This window comes from Cynocephalus volans, chromosome 9 (genome assembly GCF_027409185.1).
Source record: "Cynocephalus volans isolate mCynVol1 chromosome 9, mCynVol1.pri, whole genome shotgun sequence".
NCBI lineage: Eukaryota > Metazoa > Chordata > Mammalia > Dermoptera > Cynocephalidae > Cynocephalus > Cynocephalus volans.
The window spans coordinates 4,015,556-4,037,915 of NC_084468.1; the positions used below are offsets into that span (position 1 = coordinate 4,015,556).

The 22,360-nt window shown below is 56.1% G+C and overlaps 1 protein-coding gene and 1 long non-coding RNA gene across 6 annotated transcripts in view; both read right to left on the reverse strand.

The window, feature by feature from the left end:
* SH3TC1 (SH3 domain and tetratricopeptide repeats 1) overlaps positions 1–13,280 on the reverse strand; it is a 55,672-nt gene extending 42,392 nt beyond the window's left edge. For 4 of the 5 annotated variants that reach the window (XM_063108037.1, XM_063108039.1, XM_063108041.1 and 1 more), the window contains exon 1: positions 13,078–13,280. The gene's annotated coding sequence lies outside the window, so the exon portion shown is untranslated. Of the gene's footprint in view, positions 1–5,773; positions 5,790–13,077 lie in introns of those variants that run through there. The other variant, XM_063108038.1, reaches the window with a different exon arrangement.
* A 488-nt stretch (positions 13,281–13,768) lies between these two features.
* Positions 13,769–22,313, reverse strand: LOC134386127 (uncharacterized). The gene is made up of 3 exons (XR_010024451.1): positions 21,821–22,313; positions 16,799–18,227; positions 13,769–13,921 (listed from the first exon to the last, which is right to left on the reverse strand). It is a non-coding gene; the product is annotated as an uncharacterized LOC134386127 (long non-coding RNA).
* Between the last annotated feature and the right edge of the window lie 47 nt (positions 22,314–22,360).

Sequence of the window (22,360 nt, forward strand, 5' to 3'; positions counted from 1 at the left end):
CCACCAAAGAGCCCCTAATCCTGCCTGGAGACAGCCAGGGAGGCTGCCTGCAGGAGGGGCTCTGAGCTGCCCTTGGCATGTGAAATATACTCCCTGGCAGGAAGTAACACGTGATGGGCCTGGAGCGTCTTGTAGTGCCAAGAAGTAACAGAGCTCTCTAGATAGATAGATAGATATGCGGGTACTCCAAAGAGTTCATGGAAAAGTAGAAATTCTCTCCATGAACTCTTTGAAGACCTCCTGTAGACAGATAGATCAAAGATCGATAAATGATGGACAGATCAATAGATCACCAAACTGATAACGACGAGACTATGTCAAAGGGACATGGGAGCCAACTGAAAGACGTCCCAATGGCCAAATCTAGAACAACTTGTACAACAAAATAAGGTGATAGTAGATTATAACCCAAAATATAAAACAAATCTCCATAAGTCCATGTGACGCAAACAAATGATCAGATATCTAAGGAAATGCGAGAGAAGAGACAGCCCTCCTGCGCAGAAGAATTCCTAATAGTTTATGTGGCTGCTCCTTGGGGGTGGGCTGCAGCTAGCGACTCCCTCCCAGAGAGGACTGTGTGAAGGGAGGAAACCTGACGAACACAGCCTCAGCCGGGCGACCGAGGTTGGCATCAGTGGTGGTCAGCCGTGTTGACAGCACGTATCCTTGACACGCGATAAATATGTTCCCTACTTTCGTAGTCCTCCTCCCCCAAACCCGTGAGAGCAGTCTAACCACGAGAAGAACATCAGACAAATCCAAATGAGTGGGTGAACCGGGGCGGGGTAGGGCGGCAGGGGTGACAGGTGAGGACATTAACTCTGCTTGGCAGTCAGGGAAGGCTTCCTGGAGGCGGTGGCATTTTATCAGGGCCTTGAAGGACAGGCCGATGTCAGAGCAGGCAAGGAAGGTGCAGGCAGAAGTCCTGGGATGGGCAAAGGCGCAGCCAGTAGGGTGGACAGGGAAGGGGAGAAGGTGGCAGAAGCCACTGTGAGAAGGGCCTGCACCACCAGCCCCCAGCCTCCTCTACCATGAAGGGGAAGGAACATGGCCCACAGGAAGGGCCAGCAACAGGACGGGGTGATGGCCCTCACCAGGCACCCACGTTTGGCCAACAGGGGCTATAAGAAGACAGAGGCACTCCCGGCCAGGGGCGCTGGGGACCAGAGCTCAGGGACTGCACCCAGGCCGTAGGTGGTGGGCTCTGTGGGAGGCTGACTGGGCTCCTGCCAAGGTGACCCCTGCCGCCAGGGTTAAGGGTCTGAACACCAAGTAGCTGCTGAACACAACCTTTGTTCCCTTCACTTTTTAAAATGGCTCTTTTCCTTTTTTTTTTTTTTTTTTTCTTTTAACTAAATGTCTTATTTTAAAAGTTATAGATTGACAGAGAAGTTGGGACAAGGGTACAGAGTTCCCAGGTCCCCACGCCCAGTTCCCTCTTGCTAGCATCTTACATGAATGTGGCACTTTGTTGCACCTCACGAACCAACATCGATACATTGTTACTCACTGAAATTCACACTTCATTCAAGTTCCCTAGTTTTTGCCTAGTGTCCCTCTTCTGCCCCAGAATCCCCCTGAGGACACCACGGCATGTATTTTTCTTTTCTTTCATATATTGTAACAGTTTTTCCCCCCCAAGTCAAAGTTCATCACGTGTCTTCTGGATCCTCTTGGCTATGACTGTTTTCAGATTTTCCTCGTGTTTCATGATCTTTTCATGGAACGTACTTCAACTGGGATTTGCCTGGTGTTTTCCTCAGTCTGTTTACTTTTAATTTCCAGCAAACAAACTTCGCTGCTGGTTTTGGCTAAAAGAGTCAGGCTGGACCGAGCCCTCTTCCAGCAGCCGCCTTTAATTAAACTGCGCCTGAGAAGCCGATGCCCACTGAACGTCCAAGGAAACGACCAGCAACCAGCGACGCCGCAGAAAACAGCACGGGAAGGTGCGGACAGTTCCTAGCTGCCTATTGCCTTCAGGTATACGGAGTGATGCGTCCTTCTCCCCTAACACAAAGTGCAAAACGACCCCACGAGACCCTTTGCCAACCCCCCGATGGGTGACACCCTGTATCCATCGGCGCATATGTCAGCACAGCTGCACGGGCTGCAGAGGGCACTGTGCCTGTGGGGCCAATCTGAGGGCAGGTTTCCGACTCCTGCAAAGCCACAGTTGTGTCTACCCTTTGACCAGCAGACCCACTCTGGGAGTTCACTCTGCAGGTCTCTGCTTACTTCTGAATGGCAGGGCACAAGGTTGCAATACAGCTCTGTTTATTGCAGGACACCTTGGAAATAACTTAGGTGTCAGATCATGTCCCATCCACACACCAAATCGCAAGCAGCTGTCATAAAGAATGAGGACTTTCATGCCTACAAGGAAAGATCTCTGAGACAAATCAAGCAGAAAAAAGCAAGACACTGAGTGATGCACGTGTCATACCGCCCTTCGTGTGCTAGAGCAGGGGCGGGGTGCACTCAGATTTCTGCGAAAGGAAAGCGCAGGCGGGGCAGGGGGTTTAGGGTGGTGAAGCTGTTCTGTATGATGATCTCATGGTGGGCACATGACAACCGTGCATTTCTCAGAAGACGTTGAACTTTTTTTTTTTTTTTTAAAGTTGACCGGTAAGGGGATCTCAACCCTTGGCTTGGTGTTGTCAGCACCACGCTCAGCCAGTGAGCGAACCGGCCATCCCTATATAGGATCCGAACCCGTGGCCCTGGTGTTATCAGCACCGCACTCTCCCGAGTGAGCCACGGGCCGGCCCAAAGACGTTGAACTTTGGAGCACAAAGAGCAAACATTAAAACCCAATTTTAGGAAGACGGGGGATCTGAGGATGGATGCGGAGTGTGACAGAACAGTGAAGTGGATTACAAGTCAAGGAACAATCTCGTGGAAGGCGGCGGGGCAAAGGCACCTGCCTCTGGAAGTGAGTGGAGTCCGTACCTGCGCATCCGTGCTGCGCTCTAGCTGGGGAAGGTGCTTCCCTGCAGGCGCACGAGTCAGCAATTCTGCTACCTTTATAAACATAGACTGGAATTGAACAATTAAGTACGCGGGTGGTGGTGGAGAAGACAGGTTTCTCAGTGCTGGACTGACAGGTTATGGACGGGGGCGGGGTGGAATGATATACCTGGTGATGGGTTAGAGTTGGAGGCATCAGCACGAACTCATGTTTGACTCTATAAAGACACAGACGTTGAATGTGGGAATGCTTACTCATGCGTATACATGCGTGGGTTAGTATACACATAGTACACACATAAGTATATACACGTCAGCGGAGAGGGCCTAAAAGAAAGGACACCTATGCATCAGCAAGCACACCTCACACCCAGGTAGGTCTTGGTTTCTAATCCCATCCTCCAAAAAAAGCAATCAGGATATTTGGAGAAATAGCTGATTCTAGGACCAGGCCAGGAAATATCCAGATGAGCCTGGCTTGTCATGCCAGAAAAGTAAGGACATGCACACACACATGAGTGAATGAATGAATGAATGAATGAAATCCCACGCTGATGGAAGCAGGTCGAAGGGACACAGGAGTCCCCTGAGAGAGCTGTAACAATGTGAGCAACAAAATGAGGTGGTAGTAGATTATAACCCAAATCATGGAGCAAATGTCCACGAGTCCTCCCTCATGTAAATAAATGATTGAGTAACTGAACAAACAGGGGAGAAGAGTCAAATCTCTGTGCAGAAGAATTCTCAGTAATTTATGGAGCTGCTCTGCCCTGCAGGAGGGGGGACGTGACGCCCCACTCCTTAAGTGGGGGCTGCACACAGCGGCTTTTTCCAAACAGGCCCGTGTGGAAAGGAGAAGAAGAGTGACCCCACAGTGAGGAAGCACTGCCTCGGCCAGGCCATCACGTCGGCCCCAGCGTGGTAGGTCCTGGTGATGGCGCGGACCCTGGTGCAATGTGTGGAGGCCGCCCGTTCCCCTCTGGGGTCTTCCTCCCAAACACGCATGACCCCAGTCGAACCATGAGGAACACACGGACAAGTCCCAATTGAGGGACTTTCTACAAAATATTTGACCAGGACTCCTCAAAAAGTCGTCAAACATGAGGAAAGTCTGAGGAACTGTCACAGCCAAGAGGAGCCCAAGGAGACATGAGGACTAAATGTCATGCGGTCCCTTGGGTGGATCCTGGGATAGCAGAAGGAAATAGGTAAAAACTAAGAAATCTGTATGAAGCGTGGCCTTCAGCCAGGAAGGATGTGCGCACATGGGTTCACTAGTCGTGAGATGTGCACCGCGCTCCCATAAGACGCTAGTGACCGGGGAAGCTGGGTGGGGAATTCACACGAATTCTCTGTGCTCTTCCTAATTGCTTTGCAAATCCACAACTTTTCCAAAAGATCAAGTCTATTTTTCAAAAAGGCCCAGTAAGTTTGATCAAGCCTGATATTTGAAGAGTGAACTATTAAGGCCCAAAGACCCCAGAGGTGTGCCCTGGGGGATCCAATCCAGGCCCGAAGCCCACTGCACGGGTGACGTGTCAGGTCCACTTGCTGTAGGTTGAGACCAGCCCGGGAGCGCCCCTGTGCCACACCTTCCTCAGCCATACACGGAGGATGTGCGTTAGTCACAGGGACACTTGGGGCAGAGCCTGCCTCTCATTACTGTCCCTGCAGCACAGGGAAACCGAGGCAGGCCTCTGGAATAGCGTCCCAGCTCCAGCTGCCACCCACCCATGCCACCCCGAGCCTGGGCCCCTCCTCTGTGAGGGGAGGGTAAGCACAGGCTCCACAGTCCACAGGGGCTCAAATCAGTTCCCTCAGCCCTGTAGGGGAGGCGGGTGGGGTCTCCAGGCTCACTGCATGCATGGAGAGACTGAGGCTCGGAGCGCCTCCTCACGCCCAGGGCAGCCCGTGCCACACCCATGTGCCTTCCCCTGCCAGGGCAGCCTTCAAACCCCAGGGGCTGGGAAGGTGCGGGGCGGAGTTCTCCTCCACCCCCAGGTCGGGCCCCTTCCGTCTCCTCACCGCCCCACCAGCCTCCGACCCCTGGCCCCTGCCCCCTTCACAACCCACTCTCAGGCCCACCCTGAGGGAAGGCGGGGTCGTCCTCAGGGGCTGGCAGGGACTATGGCCCCAGGGGACGGGCCATGAGGCTTCAGAGAAGCAGGGGAAGGGTTGTGATGGGGGTGGGTGAAGGAGGGGAACGGCTGGAATCCCCTCGAGACCCCTGGTGCTGGTGTCCAGGTAGAGCAGGGGCAGCATTAGAGGCAGCGGGGAGCCCCCAGCCCAGGCTCCTGCTCCTCTCCAGGGTCACCAGCACTGGGATGTTTCTGTCAACTACAGCTGTTGACCATGTGTAGACACTGCACTGGGCACCCAACACAAATGCTCTCGTCTTACAGACTGGGAAACTGAGGCTCAGAGGGGTGGAGCCATTTCTCTAAGGCACTCACTCAGCCAGGAAGCAGTGAGCTGGGATCAGAGGCCCCGGCTGCGGCCCTGGGCTCTCCCCTTTCCACGAGGCACCCCACCCCGCCCAGTCCACGGGATCACGGGGAGACGGCACCCCCATCTCACACCTGCCACCCCGACAGCACCCAGCTCCACCCTTTTCTCAGATGTCGGACACGGGCTAGCCCTTCCTCTGCCATCTGAACCCTGCCTGAGCGGCACCCGCCCTGTGGCTCGCAGCCAGGCAGGTTTCAGGACACCGCCCTGTGCACACCTCCCCTCCCTCCCCAGCTCGCAGGTGACCCTGAGTGTGGGCCTTCTGGAGCAGATGCTGCTCATGTCTAGAACTTACCCCGCCAGGAGGGCAGACGCTGCCAAGGAGGGAGGGAGAGAGTGAGGGAGGGACAGCTGGAGGCTCCTGGGCCCCTCACCTGCTGCTGCTGTCACGGCCTCTCAGGATGTTCCCGCAGCACAGTGCCCTGCCCGGGCAGGAAGGTGCACATTTTCAGTGAGGTTGGCCCTGCAGGCTCCAATCAGATGGCCTGAGCAGTCAGCCCAGGTCATTGGCTGTGCTACGTCCGGCCCGCCCCACCCACCAGGAAGGGCCAAGTCTCCTCGATGACCTTCCGCCTCCTTACCCGCCTTATCAGCCATCTGAGTGTCAACTCTCCCAGCTGGCATTCCCGAGCAGGGCGGGGATGAGCAGACGCAGGGAGCTTGGGACTGGAGCTCCCAGGCCCGGTTTGGTCTGCCCAGGGCTTTAGGGAGCTGGGCACCACCTACCTGGTCCCCACACCTCAGAGAGGAAGAGACAGCTGAGAGGCCAGGCCTGGGACAGCTGCCAGGCCACCACTTAGCTGGAGGAGGGGAGCCTGGCTTCTGCAGCGGAGCCCAATTCCTGTAGCTGGAAGTCATGGCAGCTGACCGGGAAGTTCAACAAACATTTACTGAGCCCCTACTGTGTGCCGCTGGGCCCGGTGTAAGGCCAGCTCTTAGTCAACAAAGACGGGCAGGGTCTCTCATGTGGTGTCCAGAGACACTGGTCGCCAAACTTGCTCAAGGCAGGAGTCACCTGGGCTGTCCTCAAAGTTACAGAACACTGACTCTGGACCCACTATGTCAGGATTTCCTGGGGCAAGGCCCAGAAATCTGGATTTTTAACAAGCTCCCCAAGTGACCCATCATGTCAGGCAAGCCTGGGAACCTCTGTTTCAAACAGGCTTGTACCTTCAGATATTCAACAGGTGGGCAGGTACCTGGGTCTGTGAAAGACACCACCTCCCCCACCCCTCCTCAGACCCCCTGAACCACCAGGGGCCCAGCCACTGCCTCCAGGACTAGCTGTGTGACATGTAGCAGGTTTCTTAACCTCTCTGTGCCTCCCTTTCCTCATCTTTGAAATGGAAGAACAGCAGGTAGTTGGCCTGCCTCATCAAGTGTTTATGGGAATAAATGAGTTCATAAATGTTGAGGGCTTAGAACAATGCCCTATACACACACACGTGCACGCTCGCACACGCACGCCCCTGGACGTGTGTTTCCATCAGGCATCCTGGGATTCTGGCTCTCAACCATACAGGTGATTTGTGTTGTCATGGGGAAGGGTCGCTCAGCCGGGAGGTGGGAAATGCTGGGGCATGGGGCGTGAGTGGGGCCTCAGGGCCGGGCAAGAGCGCACTCCATTCCCCTTACCCATGTGAATGAATGAATGAATGAATGCACCACTGTTGGACACTATTCTTTAACTATGAGAACACTACATTTGCTTCTGTGGAGCCTGCCTTTTGATGTCTGATGGTGATAGTCACAGTCTACTGTCCCTCCAGCCCAGAGGCCCCAGCTTCCTTTCCACAACACTCGTGTGCATGTGCCCCTATGTCTGGTGCTGTCCCAGGACCAGGGATTCTGGACAAGCTCCGGCCTTTGGAGCTCACGGTCCTGCCAACAGCCCTCTGGGTGTGGTGTTGAAAGACTTCTGAATTCATTCTCAACAATTAAGAGCGGGAAGATTTCACAATAAAACCGGATATCTGGCTATTCTTGAAAATCCAGGAGGCCCGGCCACATGGGGGAAGTGTTCCCACCCCACCACTCAGTGGTAGCTGAGGGTCTGTGAAGGGGTGTGAGCTCCCCAACTCCACAGCTCCACTGGTTGACACCCTGCAGGGACTGAGTTGTGTCTGAGTCCAGAGCCCTGGAATCCCTGGAGGACCCCCAAGCTCTCAGGCAGGGCTTGCCTCGGACCTAGGCAGGCTTGCAGGACCCCACCTGGTGGCTCTGGGAATGTGCTCTGGTCACTAGACCAGGGGAGGCCGGGTCCCGGGGCTTAGACATGATTAGTCCTGGGCCTCCCTTTGCGTTGGGCACTCCCCCAGGTCAAGGGCCTGCGGGGGCCATGCACCTCACTGGGGGCTTCTCCTTGTGTCTTTGATTTGGGTGTCACCCACACAGTGTGGTCTACAGAGCTGTCCCCATTTCCAGGTACACAGACAAAGGCCCGAGCAGCTCAGCAACTTGGACTGAATCTTACCCTGGAAGTCCCCAAGCTGGAGTCCCCACCCAGGCCACCTCCCTCTCAGGATTTCCCACTGCTAAAGTCACAGAGACTAGAAGCCTTTTAGTGCTGGAGATTCAGTCCTCTGCCCTCCCCTATCCTGGCAGGTCCTCTCATGGGGCCGAGCTGTGTAGAGGCCCTGCATTTTTAATGCCAGCCCCATTGCAGATGAGACACACCTCTCTCTGGGCCTCAGTCTCCCCATCTGCAAAGTGGAAGGGGCTGGGATGGGGGCCCTGTGAGCACCCTTTTACTTAGGGCTCCGTGGAGCTCGTCACTGGAGCCAGCACCCCCCACACACGTACCAGACTGTAGGACAGCATCGTTCTACCCGCCCCCCATGGCAGCCGTGGTCTGGGGGTGCCTGGGGGTGTCTGTGAGCCTGAGGGAGACGCTTCTCCTCTCCATTATGCAAGAGCACCCTGATGACGTGAGCTGTGACACTGCAGCCTCACAGGGCCTCTGTTTAATCTAATTTTGATGGGCTCATTCGTTTAAAAACACACAAATCTCCGAAGTCCTAAACTTATTGTCTTATTTTTGTGAAGACCATTTTAGAAATCTTGCTAAAAAAAATAAAGCCAAGTGCACCTTCCTTTGGTCAGCCTTGATCCTAAAAGTGCCGGCCAGACCACCCCATTAGCCCAGAAGGGGGCTGTGACTCGACTGGACCAGTTTCCTGCAGTGTGGAGAAGCCTGTGAGGGCGGGTGAGGTGGAGAAGGGCAGAAGGTGACCCTGAGGGACAGGCATGATGCCCTCTGAGTGAGGAACCGCCCAGAGAAGCTAAAAGATCCCAGATAACGAGGGTGTGCATGGGCCAGGAGCCCTGGAGCAAAAGCAAAGCCCGCAGCAAGTGGACTGTTTGGTCTGTTTCCTTCTGGGATAAGCAACGCTCCTGGAGCCAGAGACACAGATGGGGACAAAGGACAGTCGGGACCTGCAGGCAGGGTGGGGACAGGCAGACCATGATGGGGGTCGGGGCTTCCCACATGGAAGGCTGAGGCCAGCGGGTGGGGTAACACCAAGGCTGAGCAGGACGTGAGCCCAGTCCTCTGACTTGCCACTGTGGGGAGGGGTCGTCCTCACCACGCCCAGGAGTCCTCACCCTGCGGAGGCAGCCGGGACTCCCCCTCCCCAAGGCCAGCCAGGGTCAGCCCCAGCCCCAGCCCCAGGGAAGGTGCTGGAGAACGTGTAGCGGTGGCAGAACAGTTAGGGACTGCGTGGGAAACATTCCCAGTGCACTCTCCAAGGTGTGGGGCGCGGGGTGGGGGATCCCAAAACATCTTGAATTGTTGGAGCTTTTAAAAATGCTCTTTACGGGAAGAAAATGAGACAGGGCCTGGCCGGTTAGCTCAGTTAGAGGGTGGCGCTGATAGCACCCGGGTCCGGGGTTCGAGCCTCCAGAAAAGAAACGAAAGTGGATGAAACATTTGCTGTGATTGTCACCGTGACGAGGCTGGGTGACGAATCGCTCCTATGCTCTTTCTGTGTTTCCCGTGTGTGTTACTTTTATAACAAGACGATGATCATTTTTGCCATGAAGAAATGTTATTAGTGTGATAGTACAAGAGATTTGTTGATGCAAGTTTATAAATGGAAGCGTTTCTCAGCAAGTTTATACACAAAAGAGGTGCCCCCTCTGAGGGCGGCTGGAGCCCAGGGCTAGCTGAGGACACGCTGGGCGGCGGGCCTCGGACATGCGGGCTCCTGGAGCTGCACCTCAGCAGCCCTGACGATGTTGTCACCTGCTGTGGGCTGTCTCCCCACCAGCCCCCAGTGTGAACCAGTGTGCTGATGAGCCAGGGGGGCGGTTCCCTCCCTGATGGCTTTGGGCATGTCTGTCCCCCTCTGGGCCTCAGTTTCCCCCTCTCTAGACAGACCAGCCGCCTGCAGCTTCTCTGACGTCCAGGACGGAGGCCCAGCGAGACAATCAGCCTTAGTCTCCCGGCCTGCAGGGGGGTCCCAGCCCACCACTGCCCTCTAGCGGAACCCCGGAAGACCGGCAGCAAGGCCTCCGGAGCCCTCCCGCAGGACGGCACCGGGCTAAGACCCTCTGAGTGGGGCCGAGGGCTCGGTGGGAGCCATTCCTGCAGTGCTCGCGTCGTGGATGGGAGAGCCTACGGCCTGCCCGGGGAGTGTGCTGGGACTCACTGCCTCTCTCCGGCTGCAGATCCGATGCTCAGTCACATGGGGGTGTTCTTAATTTAAGGGTGGAGAATGTTCATCCATCGCTTACCCTGACCAGCCTTGTCCCGAGCACATGCTTACGCGGTTCCCACTCACCTGGGTGGCTGCGTCAGATCACCAGCGTGAGGGCTATTTTTTGCTTGCTCTAGGGACGACGAAGGGGGCCCAACGTCACATGGCTGGGGAGTGGGATGAGACATAACGGCCCAGGCGCTCTGGCCACAGCCTAGACTCGTGACCGGCCACCGTCCTGCCTGCCTCGATGGGGTGGCTCCCATGCTCAAGTGTCAGGCCTGTGGCGCTGCGTTTGGGGTGACCAGGGTCATCGGCTGACCGCATCAGGGACAGGCCCTGTGCTAGGTCAGAGGCGTGCCTGCTGCTGGAGAAACGGGAGCTGTGGCTGCAGCATGAGCACAGCCTCCAGCCGGAAGACCTGCTCTGTGTCCAGCCTCCACCAGACCCCGTGGGTGACCCTGGACAGGTGCCACACCAAGCACACTACCACCTGTGAAGTCAGGACAGAACTCAGAATGCCCTGGCCGTGGATGTCTGTGCAGTCTGCCGTGGGCACTGCAGGGCAGCTGCCAGCAAAGGCAGAGCAGGCTCCACGCCCAGGAAACCCCACACGCCATCTCCACCTGACCCACCGTGTCTCTGCACAGGCCAACAAGCTCAGCTGGCTCTCACACTGCAGGCTGCACTTTCTGCAGTCAGACACTTACCCTCTCCAAGCCTCAGTTTTCCCAGCTCCCAAATGGGCTCACCCCTGAACAAGCTTGGAAGTGGGTCCCCCGGGCCCCAGGGAACCTGCGGATGAGATAGCAGCCCCTGGCCCATACCTGGTTGCAGCCTCATACGAGACCCTGAGCCACGGGAACCCCAATTCCTGACCGACAGAAACTGCAGAAACAAATTTTTTGCTGTTTAAGCCATTAAAATATACATGGTCCAAACCTCCCCCCCTTCCGCCCCCATGGAAGGACTGTTTGTGATTAAATGAGCTCAGGCCGTGGACTGTGGCATCGCACACTCAGGGGCACTGCTGCTACTCTGCTGATGCCTGGCTGTGGGTGACCTTGGGAGGACACATCTCTCGAGCTTCAGTCACCTCATCTGTGCAATGGAGCTAGCAGGCTCAGCAGCTGCTGGTAGGGTTGCAGGTTAATGCAGGTGAGGTGCAGACAACACGCTCAGTAATGTCAGCCAGGCTGCTCTGGGGCCAGCCTGCCATGCAGGGGAGTATTGTTAGTGTCCCCTCCTGTCCCCATCACCCTGGAAAGTTAGCTGCTCATTTGAATAAGGAAACACAGGCAGACCCCAGGTCTGTTCTCACCTTGGGAGAGCAAATATCAGACAGACCTGACTCTCTAAAAGGATGAGGGGGGAGTGATCTGATAAAATGCTCTGGCAGGCCCCCTGGGTCACTTTGGTGGTGCTCTTGGCTCTGCTGAGAGCTGGCTGTGTGACCTCGGGCAGGGCACTCACCCTCTCTGAGCCTGGGCATCCCCAGCTGTGAGGTAGGTCAAGTGTGGACCAGGTGACGCCAAACTGTGCTGGCTTTTCCCTGTTCTCCTCTCCCCCACCCCCCTGTCTGCTGGGAGTCCTCAGTTTCCCTAGACTGCCTTTTCGCTCAAGTCCCAGACTTTGCTGGATCAATCAATCAGTCCACCACTGATCGAATCTAAAGCCTCCAGCTCCTGGGCTTAAGGAGCTTACTGCACAGATCTCTTCAGAGGCTGCCACCCGTTTTCCCCACAGCCGCCCTGCTGTGAAGGGCGTTACCTGTGCTGTTGCCCACCGGGGCTTGATCACTGGGCTCTCCCGGGGAGCCATGTGAACGGGCATCAGAGCTTCCACTCGAGGCTTGGAAGGGGCCATTTGTGCATAGGCTCCTGTGCCCCTGGGTCAGCAGCGCCCGTGGTCATCAGTTCCCTGTGCCACCAGGCTGGTGTGACAGGAAATCCCACAGGCATCCTATGCTGGCATCAGTGAGGCCAGGGCAGAATGCGGGAGATGCTTGCAGGGCGGCGGGGGCTGGCGGAACTGTCAGATTGTATCCGTGTAAAGCTGCTTCCCCAGCAGCAGCGGGGTGGCAGGAAGGCTGCAGCTCAGGTATCTGGCATAGTCCACCCCCCTGCAGCTCTGCTCTGCTCGTGCCCCTGCCAGGGGCAGCCGACCCCAGAGCCTCCCGGGCTTCTGCAAGCTCCACAGACTCACCTGGGAGGCCAGCGTGACAAGACCCCATCCCAGCCTCAGGTGGCCCTGCAGCTACCACGATGCCCACTTTCTCCCTCCTCTGCTCACCCTGGGCAGCACATCAGCGAGGGTTGGGACCCCAATACCCACCCCAAGGGGTCTGAGCCCTTAGTTGCTTGCCCTGCACACCTGCCTCCTAATACTGTCACCTCTGGGAGCGGAGGAACCTGGAAGTACCCCAGTGAAGCTGCCTGTTCCAGGCTTCCTACTCCTTCGTCCCACATCGTTGGGGGCATCACCAGCTCCTCATGACAGCAAGGCTCAACGGCTGTCTCCCCTCCCCAGAGAGGAACTCTTCTTTGCCTCGGGTCCATCGGCATGAGGAGCCCATTCACAGTCAGCTCCAAGTTCAATGGGTCCAGTGGAAGCTTTACTCTGTCCCCTGGCAAAAGCACCACCATCTCCCCCCCCACCGAACCAGGGCCTCTAACACAACAGAGCCCAAGACTGCAGGGACAGCAACACAAAGTCCACTCAGGGGTCACTGCACACAGTGGTGGCAGGAACCACTCATGCTGCTTCTGCCCCTTGGCTCTGGGCCCTGGGCACTGCCCGTTGGTCTGGTGCATACACTGCAGCCTAGGAAGCAGGGCCAGCCCCTCAGCGTACGGCTCAGTGGGGCACTGGGGACCCAGGGACTGTTCCACAGCACGCCTACCTGTATTTCCCTTTCATTGTTCAGAGGGTTGGGCGCTGAGGAGGTTCCCTGGCACGCAGTCGGTATCCTTTCCTCCCTCTGAGTCTTGCCTGAGGAAGAGCTGGGAGGTGTCATCTTTCTTTCCATCTCTGAAGAGGGGGCGGGGAAGCCAGAGGCTCACGGGAATCCTCCTAGCATGCCCGCTAGACCAGGGAGCAGGTGCAGGGCGAGGTCCTCCAGGACTGCTCTGAAGCAATCCAAATGCCATGCCCCTGGCCACGCCAAGGACACTTAAGCCTCCTGGAGCTCATTTCAGTGAAATCACAAACGCCAGTGATCTGGGGGGTGTTATAAATAACAAAAATCCCAAGTCCAAGTGGCTCAAACAAAAAGGTCTTCCTTGGTTCGTGAACCTGGAAGTCCAGAGGTAGGTGGGTCTCAGGACTGGCTTGATCCAGGGGCTCTGGGCCACTTCTCTACAGTTCTCTGGGCACTGGCTTCATCCTCAGTCTGACTTCCAATGTGGGGACAACATTTCAGCAGCTGTCCTGGAGTCATCTTACACTACAACAACCTGGAGCTCTCTCCTAAAGGTGAGAGCACATCTTTTCCAGCATTCCTCAACAAGCCACCTCCCACAACCCATCAGCCTGAATTGGGTCCTGTGCCTTGAATTCCGTGCAGCATATCCTTGTGTCCAGGGAATGCCGAGTGCTGGTTGATGTAGCCCATCTCAATCTCCAGGGTGATGGGGTCACCCTTAGACTCACAGAGCCAACCTCCTAGCTGGGGGTGGGGTCAGCTTTCTGTGAGGTCCATGGGCTGCATGGGGGAGGAGTGGTGGCTCCTGATAAAAAATTGGGTGCTGTGAGAAGGCAGGAAGCAGGGAGAATAGGAATTAGGGAAACAACCAACCAGAAGACAGAGACTGAGGAATTCCGACTGGCTACCCACCCTCTCCACACTCACATGCTTAATCAGATCATGATTGCAAGCTGGTACCACCCCCGAACTCAAGACCTCAGAAATCAGGAAGGGGTGGTAGTGGTTAAAGACCTTGTATGAAATGACCCCTTCCTTCCCGTCCCTTTGCGTTGGCTGAAGGCAGATGCTTGGGTGGTCTTTGCTGAGAGCAAGTCTGCCCACCTGTCACAGGCAGAGGGTAACAGCTAGGACGGACAGGATTCAGCATCTTGTGAGAATGCCTGCAATTAGGGCATACTGCCACCAGGAGGCGGTGAGGTAGACAACTTGAATCGATGAGGCTCCCCTTAAGCACAGTATTCTGAGAAGTGTGGATGATTGCATATTGTTTCCATGAAATTATGCGTAACTTTTCTGTTAAAAATATATCTCTTTATTAATACAACTAAGTTCATTTTAGGATACATTTGCTCACCACCTACAATGTGCCAGTTCCTCTGTACTCTGAACCGGCAGAAAGCCACAGACCTCTGTGTTCAGCAGCACAGAGGGACAAGAAGGCAGGGACGTTTAGGAAAGGGAGCCCTCCGGGACACGCTGCATTTCCGTGGGCTGTGGGCAAAGCCGGGCTGGCCTCACCCCACGAGACCTGGGGGAGCAGGTGCGGGGACTGCACCCTTCCTCTCAGCAACTGTTTTAGCCCTGCAGACACACAATTATGTAACTGACTGTGCTCCTCTCTGCTGGGGTCACCCTCACTGCTGTCCCCACCCCGGCAGGGAGTCAGAGCCTGACCTCAGCCCCTATTTCCTCCTACTCCTCTGCATGTAGTTTTCCCTAAGCCAAGTGTTCCTCCTAGATATTTTTAAGATCTTTCTATAGTGAGGTTTTCATGGAAAAAAAAAAAAAAAAAAAAAAACCCAAATACTCTTTAGAACAAGATCAGGTAAAAGCATTCGATTTTTTAATGTTCCAAGACTGGAGGTAAAAAGTGAAACGAAGCACGTCCCCCGCCTGGATTCTCGTGCCCATCTTCCACCTGGCTTTCCTCAGAGGAGCTCACCATTTAGTGAGGAATACAGACAAGGAAACAGCCAATGATAATCCCACGTGACCAGGCCTGTAAAAAGGAGGAGCCCCACGACCCACGGAAACCCAGGGGAGTACCCAGCTCGGTTCAGGGAACAGGGAAGACGTCCAGGAGCCGATTCCTGCCTGGACTGACTCTAAGGACTGAACGGGGGTGGCCAGGCAGGGGAGGGGAGGGAGGCCTTCCAGCCTCTATCTCTTCTCCTGCTGAGGGTTTCAGCAGGGGGATGGCTGGGTCCGATTTGCTTTGTGTTAGCAGATCACTAAGGAGAAAGGTTTGGCAGAGGCAGGGTGAGGGAAGCAGGGGCAAGGAGACCAAGAGGTGGCAGCTGTGACCAGCCAGGAGAGAAAGGGCGTAGGCCAGGGCCAGCACGGAGGAGCCAGGCACAAGTGGAAGGATTTGGGGGTAGGACCTGGTATTGGATTGATGTGAAGGGGCGGGATGGGAAGCCCCGAGGGATTCCTAGTGTCAGCCATGGGGTGGCTGCAGGTGCCATTTCTGCAGCTGGAAGGAGATGGGAGGAGCTGGGGACAGACCAAACTCAGCCGTGAGCCTGCAGGTCATGGTGCCTGGAGCCCAGGGAAGTTACAGATTTGGAAAGTGCCTCAGTCTGGGTTCTCCAGACAAACAGAACCAATAGAGATGGATGGATGGGTGGGTGGATGGATGGACGGGTGGATGGATGGATGGGTGGGTGGGTGGATGGATAGGTGGACGCATGGATGGACGGGTGGATGGGTAGGTGGGCAAGTAGAAGAATGGGTAGGCAAGGAGATAGGCAGGTAGGTAGGCAGGCAGAGAGATAGATAAATAGGCATTTATTTTAAGGAATTGGCTCATGGGATTGTGGGGGCTGACATGAAGAGTGGCTGGTCCGCTTTCTCAGCAGGTTCCACAAGGGCCCCCTTTTCCTGAAGCCCTCCTGGTGTTCTCCCTCTGATCCGACCCCTCTCCGTCCCTGTCATTGGCTTCACCAGCCCTGACCCCCTCTCCTTACTCTGCCCTCCCTCCCTGGGTGGATGCAGGCCTTGCTGCAGCAAGGATCCCACCTCATGCTGACGATTTGGGGGACGGTCAGTTTGCTGTGTCTACTCGGCCAGACTCTGGGCCTCAGTTATCCAACCAAGTGCTCATCCAGGTGCTTCCGTGGAGGTGTGTTGTAGCTGTGGTTAACATCGAAAGCCAGTTGACTTTACATACAGGTGATGGGCCTCAATAATGTGGGTGAGCCTCATCCAGTCCTTGGAAGTACTAAGAGGAAAACAGCTTCCAGAAGAGAGGAAGCTCTTTCTCAAGACCGCAGCACCAGGGCCAGCCCGTGGCTCACTCAGGTGAGCATGGTGCTGATAACACCAAGGCCACGGGTTCGGATCCCTATATAGGAGAGTGTGGTGCTGACAACACCAAGTCAAGGATTAAGATCCCCTCACTACTCATCTTTAAAAAAAAAAAAAACTGCAGCGCCAACTCTGCCTGTTGCCAGCCCCTCCTGCCCCTCCGTGCGCCCGGCCCCTGGGCTCTCCTGCACTCTCCTCGCTTCTACCTGTGCGCTGTTGACTCTCCCCCAGGCCCTGTGCACCCCGGGACAGAAACCGACGGGGACCTTGACAACAGCCCTCCCTGAGCCCCACGTCCAGTCCGCGAGTCAGGATGCTTGTGCTTTCTAGATATCCCTACCGAACCCCACTCCCTCCCCCCTGGCCCGCTCACGGGCATGCACGTGCTCACCTCTGAGCTTGCCGCTTGCTTTCCTCTCCCACTCTCAGTTCCCCCACGTGCTCCTGACCCCGCGTCCGTTTCTTCTGCACAGCACAAAGCTTAATCAGAGGAAGGGCTTTCTGATGACTGGCCAAATCCAGGCCTTGCACGGTGTGAGTCATTTCCAGAATCTGGCCTGTCTATCCCTCTTGGTTCCATCATTGCAATGAACAACCTCTCATGATTGCTCTGGGGTGGCAAAACACTGCCGAGTCAGCTGGGCAGCTGAAACTGTGCAATCGACTCGGCCGCCAGGGACCACCATGCACGTGGACGCCGTGGCAGCACACTCCCCACGGTAACCTGCCTGAGGCTTCAGGTGAGCGCAGGTGTGCGGTGGGGAGGTTGGGCCTGACTTAGCTGACATCGGGTGCGGGCCTGTGCTGCAGAAGGGCTCTGAGCTGCGAGTCAGCCGCTGTCTTTACTCCTGGTTTCACGTGGTTCTGAATTACTGAGCGGTTAGAAAGTCCCACAGTGAAATCCCATTTCGTTTGCTTCACTGTTTGGCTGAGAAGGAAATCAATTCCTGGGCTGTATTCGGAGGTGGAGAAAGGACAAAGAGACCTGCAGCTTTGGCAAGAGGATGCTGGAGGTTCTGAACACCGCCGTTGCCCCCGCGTGCCTCGGACTTGCAGGATTTCCACACAGTGAGGTTTCCAGAGAGACACCTTCTTTCTACACCAAGCCCCAGTTGAGCCCAGCCACACTGCTCATCAAAGAAGCAATTTGGGGTCTGGCGGGGGAAGCCTCTGCAGACCCAGGGAGAGGTCAGGGATGCTGGCAAGGGGCTCCCGGCTGGCCTGGCCTCTTTCCTTTACTGAGTGTGAATGGGACCTGCAGTGCAGGGTGCACACTGATCTCACAGTTCAGTGGCTTCTCTCCTCTGTGCTGGGGACCCTGAGATGCTTGAGAGCACTCGAGATGAGCAGGACTTAGCCCTGCCTGGAAGGCCGATGTCTGGTGAGAGAACCAGGCAGGAAACAAACTTCAAGACAGTGGAGTGATACCTGGCCACAGACAGGGCCTTGGGGTTGGAGGTAGCCACGAATTAGCTGGGGGGTCAGAGGAGGGTTCTCCAAGGAGGGAATCTCAACTGGAGACCAGAGGGTGAGCCTGAGCTATCCAAGAGAAGACGGAGCATTCCCAACAGCCCGGGGGGGCAGAGGGCCTGGCACGGTTTGGGTCCTGTGAGGCAAGTCCACCTGGTGTGCACACATGCCTGGTCTCATGACTCTCAGCTCTTCACTGGCCCTCGCTGGCGCCCTCCAGAGGCCATGGCAGATCCAGGAGGGGCATGGGGCCGAAGACCATGGGCTCTCTCTTCAGAGGGCCTAGGTAAGCATCCCAGCTGTTCCACTGGAAACAGTTTGCATTCAGGTAAGTGCCTCAGTTTTCCCAGCTGTAAAATAATAGTTTGCATTTGGGTAAGTGCCTCAGTTTTCCCATCTGTAAAATGGGGATGATGATGACGGTGATAATAGGGTCCTCTGAGGTGACACCTGGCTTGGCCTGGGCAACCTCTGCAGGGTAGTTTCATACTCCTTGGCTCCCTCCACCTCAGAGCCAGCCTGGCATGGAGTTGGTCCCATTGGGGATTAGACAAACCCCCCCATCAAGGCTCTTCTGCCCTATATAAAGCAGCCTTCAGCCCACAGGACACTGGCCCACTCCCTCCCGGCCCCTCCCATCCCAGCTTCAAGAAACTCAACACAAACCCTCACCTGGCCCAGTCCGTGCGAGGCTGGCACGGTGGGATCCTCCCGGCTCTCCCACACCCTGACCAGCAGTCATCCCTGTGCACTTCCGGACACCTCATACCCTCCAAAAGGGCACCAAGCATTCTCAGGACAAATGACCCTATTTTGAAGCAATTTGAAGGTTGTGGAGCACTGACAGGTGCCTGTGCTTGGCCTGAGGGCATTTAACATGAAAAGAAAGTCTTCACCCATGGGCCCTCTGGACTCTACCTTAGGAAGCTTCACCCAGCCTGGCCCATGCAGAGAAAAACATTTCCCAAAGACACACCGGGACCGCCTGGACTTTCCAACCAAGCAGTTGGTCTTAGACATTCAATAGACATTTGCAAAAGCACATATTTGCATTTACCTCCTTTTTTGGTTTTTATGACCACCTTGGGGTTACCAGGAACGGAACCCCAAATGTATAACCTGGTGCCCACAAGATAGCAGAGTTTGGCTTAGGATTGTTCGACCCTGGAACCGATTAGGCCATGGGTCGGGGGCTGTCCTCTCTGGACTCTGCTCCTCCCATCACCAGAACAACTCACACCCCATAATAAGTGGTTAAGACACTCTCAGAACAAGTAGGAGTGGGGTGGCATCCTTGTGTCTCCCTAGGGTCCCACTGGGGACTCTAACATCTGGCCTGATAACATCACTGTCCTCCCCAATGTCCAGGTTCGAAACAAGGACAGTCCCTGCCACACGGCAGAGGAAAGGTGGACGCTCTCACCTCTAAGTGTCTCCTAATACCAAAAGAAGGCAGAGCCCATAGAGGTAGCAGGCAGAGTGCCCCAAAAGCCCACCCTGGGAGGACAACAGGCCCATGATGCATCCCGAAGCCGCCAGCCGGGGCCCAGGGGGGAAGGAAGCGCCCTCATGAAGCTCACCCCTTTACGCTCCCACAAGGAGAGAACGGGGCAAGTCCTTGTTTCACTCTGAGCCTGTAGAGCAGAGAAAAGCGTCACTCTTCTTCTAAGGTCGTGGAAGGATTAAGCCAAAGGAAACGTTGAGTCCTTAGGCAGGAACCAGGGGCAAAGTCTGTGCAGCAAATTGGGCATGGAGCTGGGTGGACAGGGCCTGTAGGGCCACTGCCTGGGAGCCCCCTGAGAAAGGAAACAGGAACCCCCAATGAAAGGAGACAGGGAGGCCCCGGGGGAACATATGATAAGCACTTGAGTGGGGAGGGGCCTCCAGGAGCAGGGTCCCAACACCGCCTGCTGGGAGGGGCTGCGGTCACCGTGGGCCTCCTTCTGCATCTAAACCCACCGAGGCCCACCCAGCTCTTCCACTAAATGCATGTTTAATGAACATTTAGGGATCTTGGTTTGACTGTTAGCCTGTCTGGGGTCTTCTCATGTTCATGAGCCCCTTGAAGGCCCTCTGAAACCCCCTCCCACTGGGCCTGCTCATAAAGCAGGTGGCAGCATCTTTCTATTATGAATCATGTGGCTTGTGAAACAAATTCGTCTGTTTTCTTCACCAGAACAGCATATGAGAGGTTTTTAATAAATCACTGATGAATAAATGAATGAAATACACATGAAAAAAGGCAGGTCTTTAAGAAAGTGATGGCATATACTTCTCCCTGGTCTGTTTCAATAACAACAATAATAACTGTCATTTATTGAGCCCTGACTTTTGCCAGGAGCTTTGAAATGCTTTGCTTACATTATTTAACTAACTAACAATCCTGAGGGATATGCACTGTGAGTTGAAAGTTAAGGAAACTGAGGCACAGAGAGGGCTAGCAAGTTGCCTGAGGGCACGCCTTGTTCCCAGCACCAGGGACTGAGAACCAAAGTCAGGTTCAATCTATTCAAATCGACCAGCAGATACTCCCTGAGGCCCAGTCTCAGCGGGCCCCATGCAGCAAGGAAAGAGAAGACCTGGGTCAAGCTGCACCCTTGCCAATAAGTGGCTGGGTGACTTTGGGTGGGACCTCTCTGGCCTTTAGTTTCTGCCCTTGTGAAAGAAGGTGCTGGAACCACATGACTCCAGGTCCTTCCAGGTTGAGAACTGCCGTGACTCCCAGCCCCTGCCCTGTCTGAAGGTGCCTGCTCAGAGAGGCAGGCTGGCTCCACTGGGAGGCCTGGGGTCGTCCCATGGGATGCTGAGCTCAGGGACCAGCCTGGAACCGGGCCACCCACATCCACCCTCTGACTCAAGGGACTTGGCCAAGCAGTGTGACAGTGCCCTCCCTGCCATCCTCACCAGACTGTGTGAAGGAAGTCATAGGACCCCTGGGAGGCTCTTAGGAGCCTTTGGAGAAATGGGGGGCTGGTGCTTCTACTGGGGAGGAAACAGAGGCTGTGGGGGGAGCTTGACAGAGAGCTTCTCAAAGAAGACAAGCGGTAGGAGGGGTGTTCTAATGTTGGGCAGGCAATGCCCCAGAGGCATCTTCCCTCCATCCTCCCTGTTTATTCGACAGATATTTGTGAAGGGCCCGCTCTGTGCCAAGCCCTATGTTAGGCACTGAGAATAATACAAAAGCATAATAATATCAAAGACATATATTCATCTCAGGTCATGCTGGGGCACGGAATGCATTAGCTCATATAATCCCCAGAACTGTTCTAAAAGACAGGGACTGCTCTTAAGTCTAATGATGAAGATCGAGGCACAGAGTTAGTTAACTACCCTGCAGGAGCAGGTGAAGAAGCCAGGTCCCCACCAGGTTGTCAGAAACCCCTACCCCACCCCTGCCGCCCGCATTGAATGCAGGCAGGCACTTCACAGGTGGGGGCCAGATGCTCACAGAGTGAAAGGACTTGTTCAAAGTCGCACTGCTGGGAGGGGGAGCTGGGTTGGGAACAGAGCACCTGACCCCTTCTTGGCACTTGTGTTCTGGGCAAAACATCGCAGTGGGCGGGCATGGATCAGAGCCTTGTACCTGCAGGCACAGCCACCCAGCCCAGCCTCCTGGGTTTCCAGGGTGTGTGGGTCTGGGCTGGTTCCCCAGGACTTCAGCTCTCCCCAGGAGGCACTGCACTCCCGGCCTCTGGTCCTGGCCCCTCTTCTGGGCAGGTGGATGCTGCCGAGTGAAGGTGGGGAGGACCGTCTGCTCCTGTCTCAGTATTCCATGCAGATTCCACATTTCCTTGTTGACAGCATCTCCAGACAGCGCTGGCCCAAGCCAAACCTCCTTGACCCTTCCCTCCCCAGGCGGTGCCAACTCCTCCAGTCTTGGCCCTGAGCACCCTGCGCTGTCCCTTCGCTCAGGCCTGTCTCCTCCCTGCCCCTCTGCACCCACCTTTTGTGGCACTAAACACACCGTGGGGTCCTTTCTCCGACTCCCGCTCCTGTCCCCGGACCCGCGCCCTGTGCTGGGCGCCTGACGTCACAGAAGGGAGAGGGTCACTGCGGGGGCCGGGGGCGACGACGCTGCAGGACGCGCCACCTGCTGCGGGCGCGCGCCTCGCCAGGGTGCCAGCCGGTGCGGCGAGGCCACGGACAACCCCAGCCCTGGAGTCGGGAAGCCTGGGGTCAGCGGCGCACGAATCCCCGCCTGCTCACGCCTCGCCGAGAGATGTCGCCAAATCCTGCCCGCGCCCCGCCCCCGGCCTCAGTTTCCCTCTGTAAACTGGGAAAGAAGGGGGGTTGGCCCAGAGGTCTTCAGGCCCCTTGCGGCTCCATCACTCAAAAAGAGCCGCACCACGCTCGCATTTCCCTGCGCCGTCCTCTTCGCGACTCTCGGGCTCCAGACAGCGGCGACGGTTCAGCAGGCCGAAGAGCGACCGCGAAAGGCCCAGCTGCCGTCGCCCGCCTGCGCCTGCGCGCGCCGCGGAGGTTG